The 13,480-nt window shown below is 42.0% G+C and overlaps 1 pseudogene; it reads left to right on the top strand.

Annotated features, from left to right (window-relative positions):
- The window catches only part of LOC147976867 (uncharacterized), a 37,341-nt pseudogene extending 24,624 nt beyond the window's left edge, over positions 1-12,717 (top strand).
- Positions 12,718-13,480: the final 763 nt, after the last annotated feature.

Genomic DNA, 13,480 nt, shown 5'->3' with positions numbered 1-13,480 from the left:
ACCAACAGTATTTATTTAATCACCATAGTCATAGTGTAGCACACACTAGTAGAAAACGGAGCTTTAAAATCGGTTCGTAAGGGCCTTTAGTGCCGGTTCCATAACCGGCACTAATTGGTGGGCACTAAAGCCCCCCCCTTTAGTACCGGTTCGGCACGAACCGGCGCTAAAGTGCCACCACGTGGCGTGAGCTCGCGCCCTGGTATGGGGGACCTTTAGTACCGGTTGGTGTTACCAACCGGTACTAAAGGTTTTTTTTGAAAATTTTGGAATTTTTTTCTATTTTTAATTTTTCTGAATTATTTGGTGATTTAGTCTCTAATCACCTCTCTTAACTGCTCAAGTGTGGATCACTCATTCCAAATCATCTAACTTCTCGACCGGTCACCCATCCCTCTCACTACTCCAGCCCGAGCACGCTTAACTTTCGGGTTCTATTCTCCTTCGTTTCCAAGTCTGCACTTGTTGTTTTCCTGACAATAGTAAGATGCCAATCCTATTAACCCTCAGGAGTTTAGCTTGAGAATGAAGTCACACATTTCACTGTTTGAGTTTGAAACTATTATTCTAAAAAACAGTAAATATTTAGTAACACTAATATTTCTTCAATAAGTTTGACCATAGTTTGACCACAGTTTGACCATAGTTTGACCACAGTTTGACCATAGTTTGACCAGATTTGACGAAAATTCAAAAAAATGAAATAATTATTTAGTAACACTAATATTCTTTAATAATTATGTAGTAACATTAATACTTCTTGAATAAGTAGTTTGACCAAATTTAACAATTTTTTTTAAAAAAACTGGTTTTTGACCTTATCTTTTCACTAGTGGCTTCTCTCAAGATAGCATATATTATGGTGTCTGAACTAATTACTGCCGAGCAATTGATTGAAAAGCGCATAGTTATGAGAATATCTAGGCATGATCGTAAAGATAGGCATCACTTCCGTGTCATGTAGACCGAAACGGTTCTGCATCTACTACTATTACTCCACACATCGACCGCTATCCAGCATGCATCTAGAGTATTAAGTTCATAAGAACAGAGTAACGCATTAGGCAAGATGACATGATGTAGAGGGATAAACTCAAGCAATATGATATAAACCCCATCTTGTTATCCTCGATGGCAACAATACAATATGTGCCTTGCTGCCCCTACTGTCATTGGGAAAGGACATCCCAAGATTGAACCCAAAGCTAAGCACTTCTCCCATTGCAAGAAAGTTCAATCTAGTAGGCCAAGCCAAACTGATAATTCAAAGAGACTTGCAAAGATATCAAATCATGCATATAAGAATCCAAAGAAGAATCAAATATTGTTCATAGATAAACTTGATCATAAACCCACAATTCATCGGATCTCGACAAAACACACTGCAAAAAGTATTACATCGAATATATCTCCAAGAACATCGAGGAGAACTTTGTATTGAGAACCAAAGAGAGAGAAGAAGCCATCTAGCTAATTACTATGGACCCGAAGGTCTGTGGTAAACTACTCACACATCATCGGAGAGGCTATGGTGTTGATGTAGAAGCCCTCCGTGATCGAATCCCCCTCGGGAAGATCGTCGGAAAAGGTCCCCAGATGGGATCTCTTGGGTACAGAAGGTTGCGGCGGTGGAAAAGTGGTTTTGTGGCTCCCCTGGATGTTTTCAGGGTATAAGAATATATATAGGCGAAAGAAGTAGGTCGGTGGAGCTACGAGGGGCCCACGAGGGTGGGGGGCGTGCCGCCCTACCTCGTGGCCGCCTCGTTGCTTCCTTGACCTCCACTCCAAGTCTCCTGGATTGCGTTTGTTCCAAAAAAGATCCTCCTGAAGGTTTCATTCCGTTTGGATTCCGTTTGTTATTCCTTTTCTGCGAACCACCGAAATAGGCAAAAAACAGCAATTTGCACGGGGCCTTCGGTTAATAGGTTAGTCCCAAAAATAATATAAAAGTGCATAATAAAGCCCATTAAACATCCAAAACAGATAATATAATAGCATGGAACAATAAAAAAAATTTAGATACGTTGGAGACGTATCACTTATCTCACTACTAGGGAAAACCCTAGTAGTAGCGCGGGTTTAAAGCCCACTAGTAGCATGGGCAGCCGCGCTACCAATAAGGCGCTACGGCTATTACTTAGCAGTAGCGCGTGCGACAAGCGCTACTACTAAGACACATAGCGGTAGCGCTTGTTCTGTCCAGCGCTGCTGCTAATCTAGCTAGTTGTAGTGTGTTTTTTATCCATCACTACTAGTACTCTTTTTTTTCATTTTTAGTGTATTTATACATCATTATACAAATTTTGGTACAATACCAATTATGAGGTTTATATCATTATGTCCATAACAGTGTGTCAAATGAAGGTGGATTAGGTTCAAGTGGAGGCAATATGTGGTGCATGTCAAAAGTATACTACTAATCCAAACTTGATCTAGTTTGGACTAGTAGTACTTTTGATGTGCACCACATGTTGCCGCCACTTGAATCTAATCCGCCAGCACAAGCTATTTAATCATCATCATTGTCATTACCACCAAAAGTATTTATTTAATCACCATAGTCATAGTGTAGCACACACTAGTAGAAAACGGAGCTTTAAAACCGGTTCGTAAGGGCCTTTAGTGCCGGTTCCATAACCAGCACTAATTGGTGGGCACTAAAGGCCCCCCCCCTTTAGTACCGGTTCGGCACGAACCGGCGCTAAAGTGCCACCACGTGGCGTGAGCTCGCGCCCTGGTATGGGGGACCTTTAGTACCGATTGGTGTTACCAACCGGTATTAAAGGTTTTTTTTTTGAAAATTTTGGATTTTTTTTTCGATTTTTAATTTTTCTGAATTATTTGGTGCTTTAGTCTCTAATCACCTCTCTTAACTGCTCAAGTGTGGATCACTCATTCCAAATCATCTAACTTCTCGACCAGTCACCCATCCCTATCACTACTCCAGTCCGAGCATGCTTAACTTTCGGGTTCTATTCTCCTTCGTTTCCAAGTCTCCACTTGTTGTTTTCCTGACAGTTGTAAGATGCCAATCCTATTAACCCTCAGGAGTTTAGCTTGAGCATGAAGTCACACATTTCACTGTTTGAGTTTGAAACTATTATTCTAAAAAACAGTAATTATTTAGTAACACTAATATTTCTTGAATAAGTTTGACCATAGTTTGACCACAGTTTGACCATAGTTTGACCATAGTTTGACCAGATTTGACCAAAATTCAAAAAAATGAAATAATTATTTAGTAACACTAATATTCTTTAATAATTATTTAGCAACACTAATACTTCTTGAATAAGTAGTTTGACCAGATTTAACAATTTTTTTTTTAAAAACTTAAATTTGACCATATCTTTTCACTAGTGGCTTCTCTCAAGATAGCATATATTACGGTGTGTGAACAAATTGCTGTCGAGCAATTGATTGAAAAGCGCATAGTTATGAGAATATCTAGGCATGATCATAAACATAGGCATCACTTCCGTGTCATGTAGACCGAAACGGTTCTGCATATACTACTATTACTCCACACATCGACCGCTATCCAGCATGCATCTAGAGTATTAAGTTCATAAGAACAGAGTAACGCATTAGGCAAGATGACATGATGTAGAGGGATAAACTCAAGCAATATGATATAAACCCCATCTTGTTATCCTCGATGGCAACAATACAATATGTGCCTTGCTGCCCCTACTGTCATTGGGAAAGGACATCGCAAGATTGAACCCAAAGCTAAGCACTTCTCCCATTGCAAGAAAGTTCAATCTAGTAGGCCAAGCCAAACTGATAATTCAAAGAGACTTGCAAAGATATCAAATCATGCATATAAGAATCCAGAGAAGAATCAAATATTGTTCATAGATAAACTTGATCATAAACCCACAATTCATCGGATCTCGACAAAACACACCGCAAAAAGTATTACATCGAATAGATCTCCAAGAACATCGAGGAGAACCTTGTATTGAGAACCAAAGAGAGAGAAGAAGCCATCTAGCTAATTACTATGGACCCGAAGGTCTGTGGTAAACTACTCACACATCATCGGAGAGGCTATGGTGTTGATGTAGAAGCCCTCCGTGATCGAATCCCCCTCCGGAAGATCGTCGGAAAAGGTCCCCAGATGGGATGTCTTGGGTACAGAAGGTTTCGGCGGTGGAAAAGTGGTTTTGTGGCTCCCCTGGATGTTTTCAGGGTATAAGAATATATATAGGCGAAAGAAGTAGGTCGGTGGAGCTACGAGGGGCCCACGAGGGTGGGGGCATGCCGCCCTACCTCGTGGCCGCCTCGTTGCTTCCTTGACCTCCACTCCAAGTCTCCTGGATTGCGTCTGTTCCAAAAAAGATCCTCCCGAAGGTTTCATTCCGTTTGGATTCCGTTTGATATTCCTTTTCTGCGAACCACCGAAATAGGCAAAAAAACAGCAATTTGCACCGGGCCTTCGGTTAATAGGTTAGTCCCAAAAATAATATAAAAGTGCATAATAAAGCACATTAAACATCCAAAAGAGATAATATAATAGCATGGAACAATAAAAAAAATTTAGATACGTTGGAGACATATCACTTATCTCACTACTAGGGAAAACCCTAGTAGTAGCGCGGGTTTAAAGCCCACTAGTAGCATGGGCAGCCGCGCTACCAATAAGGCGCTACGGCTATTACTTAGCAGTAGCGCGTGCGACAAGCGCTACTGCTAAGACACATAGCGGCAGCGCTTGTTCTGTCCCGCGCTGCTGCTAATCTAGCTAGTTGTAGTGTGGTTTTTATCCATCACTACTAGTACTCTTTTTTTTTCATTTTTAGTGTATTTATACGTCATTATACAAATTTTGGTACAATACCAATTATGAGGTTTATATCATTATGTCCATAACAGTGTGTCAAATGGAGGTGGATTAGGTTCAAGTGGAGGCAATATGTGGTGCATGTCAAAAGTATACTACTAATCCAAACTTGATCTAGTTTGGACTAGTAGTACTTTTGATGTGCACCACATGTTGCCTCCACTTGAATCTAATCCGCCAGCACAAGCTATTTAATCATCATCATTGTCATTACCACCAACAATATTTATTTAATCACCATAGTCATAGTGTAGCACACACTAGTAGAAAACGGAGCTTTAAAACCGGTTCGTAAGGGCCTTTAGTGCCGGTTCCATAACCGGCACTAATTGGTGGGCACTAAAGCCCCCCCCTTTAGTACCGGTTCGGCACGAACCGGCACTAAAGTGCCACCACGTGGCGTGAGCTCGCGCCCTGGTATGGGGGACCTTTAGTACCGGTTGGTGTTACCAACCGGTACTATAGGTTTTTTTTTTGAATTTTTTTCGATTTTTAATTTTTCTGAATTATTTGGAGATGTAGTCTCTAATCACCTCTCTTAACTGCTCAAGTGTGGATCACTCATTCCAAATCATATAACTTCCCTACCCGTCACCCATCCCTCTCACTACTCCAGCCTGAGCACGCTTAACTTTCGGGTTCTATTCTCCTTCGTTTCCAAGTCTGCACTTGTTGTTTTTCCTGACAATAGTAAGATGCCAATCCTATTAACCCTCAGGAGTTTAGCTTGAGCATGAAGTCACACATTTCACTGTTTGAGTTTGAAACTATTATTCTAAAAAACAGTAATTATTTAGTAACACTAATATTTCTTGAATAAGTTTGACCATAGTTTGACCATAGTTTGACCACAGTTTGACCACAGTTTGACCATAGTTTGACCAGATTTGACCAAAATTCAAAAAATTGAAATAATTATTTAGTAACACTAATATTCTTGAATAATTATGTAGTAACATTAATACTTCTTGAATAAGTAGTTTGACCAGATTTAACAATTTTTTTTAAAAAAACTTAAATTTGACCATATCTTTTTTTCCTTTTGGAATTTGAGGATTCTAAAAAATTGCAAACAAGCCGTAGGCGGTCTCCATCGGATGCGGATTTTCGTGCTGAATTTTTTGATATATTATATGTTTTTTCCGACATCGTATGCAAAAGTTATAGCCGTTTTACATTTTCCCTACACTTTTTGCAAAACATGTCCAAATTTAAGTTTTCAAATTTTCGTAACTAGTAGATGTAGTAATATAACTACCTCTCGAAGGATTTTATTTTTTGAAGTTTTTATCATTTTCTTTTGATTTTTTCAGAACTGAAATGGCAACACACGGGGGGGGGGGGAGGGTTAGAGTTTGAAAATTGCCCTATAGTGCCGGTTTGTGTCACAAACCGGTACTATAGGTCAGACCCCTTTTGTACCGGTTCGTGGCACAAACCGGTACTAAAGGTTAGCCCTTTACTACCGGTTTGTGACACGAACCGGTACTAAAGGTGATCGTGGGGCCCCGGCCTAACGCCAGCCTGCCATCACCCCTTTAGTACCGGTTCGTGGCACGAACCGGTGCTGAAGGTTCAACACGAACCGGCATTAATGCATAGCCGTTCGAACTGGCACTAATGGTACCATTAGTGCCGGCTCAAATTCAAACCGACACTAATGTGCTTCACGTTTGACCCTTTTTCTACTAGTGACATCATCATTTTCAAAATCATTCTAGCTAGCTAATCACCACCAACACTAGCTGCGGTAGCTATCTAATCACCACCAACACTAGCTAATAATAATCACCATAGTCATTACCACTAATACTAGCTATTTAATCATCATAGTCATAGTGTAGCACATCATCATCTTCAAACTCATTTCTAGCTAGCTAATCACTCCTGCTGCTCTCTCTCAGGTAAAGTAACATAAAACATGTATAACACTTCTCCTTCATCAAGTTGGAGCATGCATATGAACCTGTCTCCAAATCGTGGGTTGCGCTTCTAATTGCTGCCCCCTAGTACTTCTCTGCGATCATTCACAATTTTGCTCCAGTCTTTCACTATTAAGCATTCCTTGCTATTAGAAATCCTGAATGCACTAAAGTGCATTGTAGGATATCTTGGCCGTAAGCTAAAAATATTCATGGTACCTTTAGTCTCGATCCAATCAGGCACAACATTCATCGGGAGTCCCTGTTGAAGAACATCGTATATTAACATAGTTAGCAATGAAGTTTAGCTTAAAAAATAATGTATGCAAAAGATGAACTGAGGACAAATAGTAAAAATCTTATCATCTTTCCTAAATACATGTGACCGTAGTTCAGTACGAACACTATTGGTCGCACGTTTTTAGTACTAACATTTCTAAGTGCAGGAAGAAAATTTGTCTTCACAGTATCAAGATCCTGAAGCCATGAAACATAATGACTTAGCTCCTCGCAGTTTAGTTCAGCCCCGGGACAGTAGTAGGTCCAGTCTACCAAGCGCTGGTCATGTTTGCTTGAACGGAAATAAGCTGACAATTGAAATTAGTTGTCAACTATTTTTGAATAAACAATATCAAAGACATAAATATGGTCAAGAAACTCACATAATGGTATAACTGGAGGCGTCTGCACATCGACCCAGATGTCGGTATTACATTCAATATCATCTTCCGAACGAATATCAAAGGTGATAATCATATCAGGCTCAAATGCATAAGTCTTGCATAGTGCTCGCCAAGTTTTGCATCCAAAATAGGTGTAGTCGTCTTCGTTTGTATAATTTTGCATGGAAAATATAACCATGCTCGGTCTTCGTCAAGTAAACTTTCTTTACCTCCATAGTACGACTGAAACCTATCTTATACAAGACAGAAACTCTTGCATGGCAGGGGATATGCAAGTAGAATAGTAAAATAAATAAATTATAAGTTGAAGCAAATGAAGGAGATGTCATGCTTAATTACGAAAAAAGAGTTGCCATTGTGACTTACTGTATCCACTTCAAAGTTCTCGTCCAGCTTGATGCTGAAGCTCCTATCATCATCTAGGAAGGTTCCGTCGCATAGGCCGCGCTCGTCTTCGCAGTACTTGCAAATACCGAAATCCTTTTCGTCGTCAGACATTTCCTATGTTCATAGTTGAAACATTAATTGAAAATCGATCGAAGACAACTACCAGGATACTCAACACACAAATCCGGGACACTCGATATTTCCTACATATTCTGGCACAAGTCATGCCAAAATTCACGAAAAATCCGGCATGAGCTTTGCTAAAATACGACATATCGAGCGCCTGAAATTTTACAGAACGGAAATGAATCAACAATCCGTCAAAACATAGGCCACTTAGAGGTGTAACCTGCAAACATGACTGGCCACTTGGGCAAGCACATATCCTATTTGAGCAACACAAGATATACACTTCAAAATATCTTATAGGACTCATATTGACATGAGCATTCAATAAGCAAAACCAAATCGTAAAATAAGTAAGTATTCAAATTAGCATGCATTCAATAAGCAAAAGTAAATCATCTCATGCGTCCGTACATCATCGAATATTATCACTAATACATCCCGAATAGTATCATCCATATAACATCACTAATACAACTAAAACCCTAGCGCACGACGGGTATCGGCGCGGGCGGTGGACACCCACAGAGAAGGAACCATCACAGGATCATAGCTCCAGTGAGATCCCTAAAGAACCTGCCAGGTATTGGAGAACATGTGCTCCAACGCAAACAAGTAGCGACGGACGTGCGCGTCCTCCTCACTGACACGGTGACGCACCACCTCCGCGGGGTCCTCGAGCCTCTGGACCGTCACTGGCCCACGCGACCGCCACCAAAGAAGGTTCGGGTCAATGACGGGCTGACTCCTCACCAACCTGCGCCCCTGGTAGGTAGCACCTCCCAGTACCACCCCGGCGGAGCCCAGTCCCGGACATGACCCATCTGGTGACGCAGGTGTCCTCCGCCGACTCGACGACGAGGACGCGGGATAGGCATCGTCGACGTCGATGTGGGAATAATTGCTTTAACTAAAAAAGTAAACTAGTTCTATTAATTTTCATACTAAAAATAAAATAGTTGTATTAACTCAACTAGTTCAATTAAGCACTTACTATGAATAAAAATAAACTAGTTTTTACTAAAAATAAACTAGTTCAACTAGTTATATTAATTTTCTTACTAATTCTATTAAACGCTTACTAAAAACAGTAAAAAAACTAGTTAGATGGACTCTAAAATTTAACACTAACTGATGAACTCTAAAATTTAATGAACCCTAACTAATTTGATGAACTCTAAAATTTAACTCTAACTAATTTGATGAACTATAAAATGTAATGAACGCTAACTAATTTGATGAACTCTAAAATTTAACCCTAACTAATTTGATGAACTCTAAAATTTAACCCTAACTAATTTGATGAACTCTAAAGTTTAACCCTAACTAATTCGATGAAATCTAAAAATAATTCTATTTAACAACTATTGCCGTAATTAGAATCTAATTTGATGAACCCTAACTAATTAGATGAAGTATGAAATTTAACCCTAAGAACCCTGGCTAGGCAGGCGTAGGGGAGGAGGAGGAGGAGGGCGTGCTCACCTCTGGAGCCGGCGGAGTTAGGGAGAGGGGCACGTGGCGTCGAGGTCGGCGACGGGGTCGGGGTCGGGGCGGCGGGCGCACGGCGGAGGGCAGCGATGTAGGGGGTGCGTCGAGGTCAGTGTCGGGGGTGGGGTCGAGGTCGCGGTCGGGGGCGGCGTCGAGGGTGTGCGGGGAGCGATGGGTCGCGTTTCTTAACAAGCGCTACAGCTATTCCTTCTCTTTTTTATTTGCTTTCCATTTAATTTTATTTTCGTTAGCAGTAGCACCTTTGTTCGTAAACGCGCTGCTACAAAACAAGTAGCGGTAGCGCAGTTCTACGCAGATCGCTACTACTATGTGTAGCCTATCGGCTAAACCGTGGGAATTTTAGTAGTAGCACTTTTGTACTCGGGCGCGCTACTGCTATAACTGTATCTGTAGCGCAGTTTAAAACACCAGGCTGCTGCTAATTCCACCAGCGTGCGTTTTTAGCCCGCGCTACTGCTAATGTTCTGTGTATAAGGTTTTCCCTAGTAGTTCCTCCCTGTTCCTTGACGAGTTATCTACTAAGATTGAATCTTGCACGATTCCTATTGTTATTGGAGGAGACTTTAACCTCCTTCGTTCTCCCTCTGACAAAAATAATAACAACTTCTCTTGGTCACTTGCTAATTGATACGTCTCCAACGTATCTATAATTTATGAAGTATTCATGACATGTTTACAACAATTTTATATGGTTTTGGTATGATTTGCATGGAACTAACCCGGACTGACGCTATTTTCAGCAGAACTACCGTGGTGTTGTTTTTTATGCAGAAATGAAAGTTCTCCAAATGAGCAGAACCTTTTTGACGATTATTTTGGAACAAAAGAGACCCTCGAAGCTTTGTGGGAGGGTCAGAAGAGCCACAAGGAGGGCACAACCCACCAGGGCGTGCCTGGCTTTGCCCCGGTGGGTTGTGCTCACCTCGAGGCCCATTTTCGCGTGAAATAGACGCCAAAAGATCCTATAAATAGAGAAGCTGTCAGAAATAACCCCAGATCATAAGTTCCACTGCCGCAGGCCTCAGTAGCCACCGAGAACCAATCTAGACCCCATTCTGGCACTCCGCCGGAGGGGGAAATCATCACCGGTGGCCATCTTCATCATCCCGGCGGCCACCATGATGATGAGAGATTAGTCCACCCTCGGGGCTGAGGGTTTGTACCAGTAGCTATGTGTTTAATCTCTCTCTCTCTCTCTCCCTCTCTCTCGTGTTCTTGAGATGTCATGATCTTGATGTATCGCAGGCTTTGTTAATATAGTCGGATCATATGGTGTTTCCCCCTCTCTATCTTGTTGTGATGAATTGAGTTTTTCCCTTTGAGATTTCGTTGTTATCGGATTGAATACTTTTATGGATTTGAGAGCATTTGATGTATGTCTTGATATGAATACCCATGGTGACAATGGGGTATCATATTGATTCACTTGATATGTGTTTTGGCAGTCAACTCGTGGATTCCTGAGGTGCCATTGGGGTAATCTATGCATAGGGGTTGATGCATGTTCTCGTCTTTGTGTCTCCGGTAGAAATCTTGGGGCACTCTTTGAGGTTCTTTGTGTTGGATTGAGTATTATGAATATCCATTTTCTTTGGTGTTATTTTAGTACGAACTCTTGATAGATCGATCGGAAAGAATAACTTTTGTTATTTTAGTACAAACTCTTGATAGATCGAACGGAAAGAATAACTTGGTGTTATTTTAGTAAGAACTCTTGGATAGATCGATCGGAAATAATAGCTACAAACAATTTCTTCTTATGTTCTCTACTAGATAAGAACTTTGGAGTGATTCTTCATCGCACGTTGAGGGATGGTTATAAGATCCAATTAGATTAGCACTGTTGAGAGATTGCACTAGCGAAAGTACGGACGCTAGGCCCCATTTTCAAGCATTGCAATACCGTTTTTGTGCCCGTTTACTATTTGCTACCTTGCTGTTTTTATTTATTTAGATTATAAAATATATTTCTACCATCCATATTACGCTTTTATCACCATCTCTTCGCCGAACTAGTGCACCTATACAATTTGCCATTGTATTGGGTGTGTTGGGGACAGAAGAGATTTCTTGTATTTGATTGCAGGGTTGTTTGAGAGACACTACTACAGGATGCGGCTAACGCGACACCATGATCAGATACCCTTTGACGAAGCTGTGTGCGATGCATTAATCACAAACGGGGATGTAAAAGACCCGTCAAAAATGTGCGAAACGGTAGTTGCGTGTACGATTCAGGGCACACAGTTAACCCGCTCGAGCTGTTTGCGTTGAGACAGAACAACAGAAACAGGCAGCCATATCAATATTTGTGCGATTTACGGCATACACATTTCACTCCAATGAACTATTTGCTATTAGAGAGTGTAACAGAAATGGTTAGCCAGATCAAGATGTTCGTGATATAGGGCATACGGTTCACTCGGATGAACTGTTTTTGATTAGCGAACACAATAGAAACGGTTCAACTTAACAAGATGTGTGTGATACGTGGCAAACAGCCGACTCAGATGAACTGTTTGCAATGAGAAATTACAACACAGACGGTTAATACAGTTAGTTCGTGTGCGATTCTGTGTGTACAAAAAGCTTTGAGAAATGCAAACTACTTGCTTGCGGTGGCTAGGACTATCGCACATGATGCGTCTGCGAGTACTCGTGTGCGATGATTAGTAAGTTACACATACATTTCCTTATGTTAACACTTGTGTGATAAATAACACATGGCGCCAAATACGGTACTCGGGTTGTGTGTGTGCTCCACTTAGTCTTCCCGCGCTCCAGTGAATGCTTCCCGCACTCCACATGGGTGAATTGTAAAATCCACCCATCTTCCCTCACCGGTTTCCCGCCACCAGCTAACGGCTTGCTGCATATAACCCAGGAGGCAACGCACCGCCGTGACACTCTGCGCAGATCTAGTCCTCACCTACCGTTAGTTATTCCATGCATGCCAGGCAATGACCAAAGCTTTGACGTCGGCGCCTACCTGAGTTACATCTTCAGCGAGGCGAACGAGCCGGAGCAGGTCGGGGAGCGCGATCTTCATCGGCCGGTTCAGGCACCATGGCCCATCGGCAGCGATACCGGCGTGACAGTCCTTGGGAGTACAATCAACATATTGCAGAGGAGGTGTGATGGGCAGTTTGTCATCCACCGTGCGAAAGATCTAGAGATGCATGGTTGCATGATCAACGACCCACTCGAAGAGCCGCCATCACCAGTGCTCTCAAGAGCCTGATGCCCTGCAAGAAATGGGCAGAGGACCTCAATGATTCAGTCAAGACACAGGCAGCATGTGGCTTCATCATTGCCCATGGCGGCCGTGTCAACCTCGATCCCGATGATGTGGTGGCCAAGCTCGAGCACATACTTGGAGGAGTTGACGTCCCCGACGAAGTAGAACATCGCCAACGTGATATCTTGAGGATGCAGGTGATGGACGAAATTTGCTACCAGGTAGAGACATGGAAATGGAGCGGTTCTGTGGAGTTGTCATGCGTGCGATTACACGCTGTCAAGCTCTTCTGGAAGAGGCCCAGCAGCCCCAAGAGCCTCCTAGTGCTAGCAGCTCCGTAGGTAGAGGTGGGTCGGGACACTTGGAGTGAACGGCCACAAGGGTGCCATGATGATCATGGAGTCCGAGAAGACCATCATCGGAAGGCCGCCAACTCAGCCTTTTAGCTTATATTTTATTATAATTCTATGCATATGTAGGTCGTGAGTGTTCTGGGCCTTGCCGCATGTGGCATTTTAAATTATCCTGAATATGTAAGACAATCATTAAGAATTATTAACCATTGCCATTGTAAATTTGCCTCAACGGCGAGCAAAGCGCGCAGGGACGCCAGAGCGGAGCCCGTCGTGGCCGACTCAACGGCGAGCAACCATGTGGTCAACCTTCTGCCATCAATAAATTTTGACCATGTTTCTCGTCACATTGTAGATTACAACACAATAAGTAATTGCAAATCTTTTCACACCTATGAAACTAATATGTGTTC

The sequence above is a fragment of the Triticum urartu genome, chromosome 4A (assembly GCF_056163025.1).
Source record: "Triticum urartu cultivar PI428250 chromosome 4A, HENAU_Tu73, whole genome shotgun sequence".
Taxonomy (NCBI): domain Eukaryota; kingdom Viridiplantae; phylum Streptophyta; class Magnoliopsida; order Poales; family Poaceae; genus Triticum; species Triticum urartu.
The sequence above is the reverse complement of the archived record's forward strand: the minus strand, read 5'-3'. Positions and strand labels throughout refer to the sequence as shown.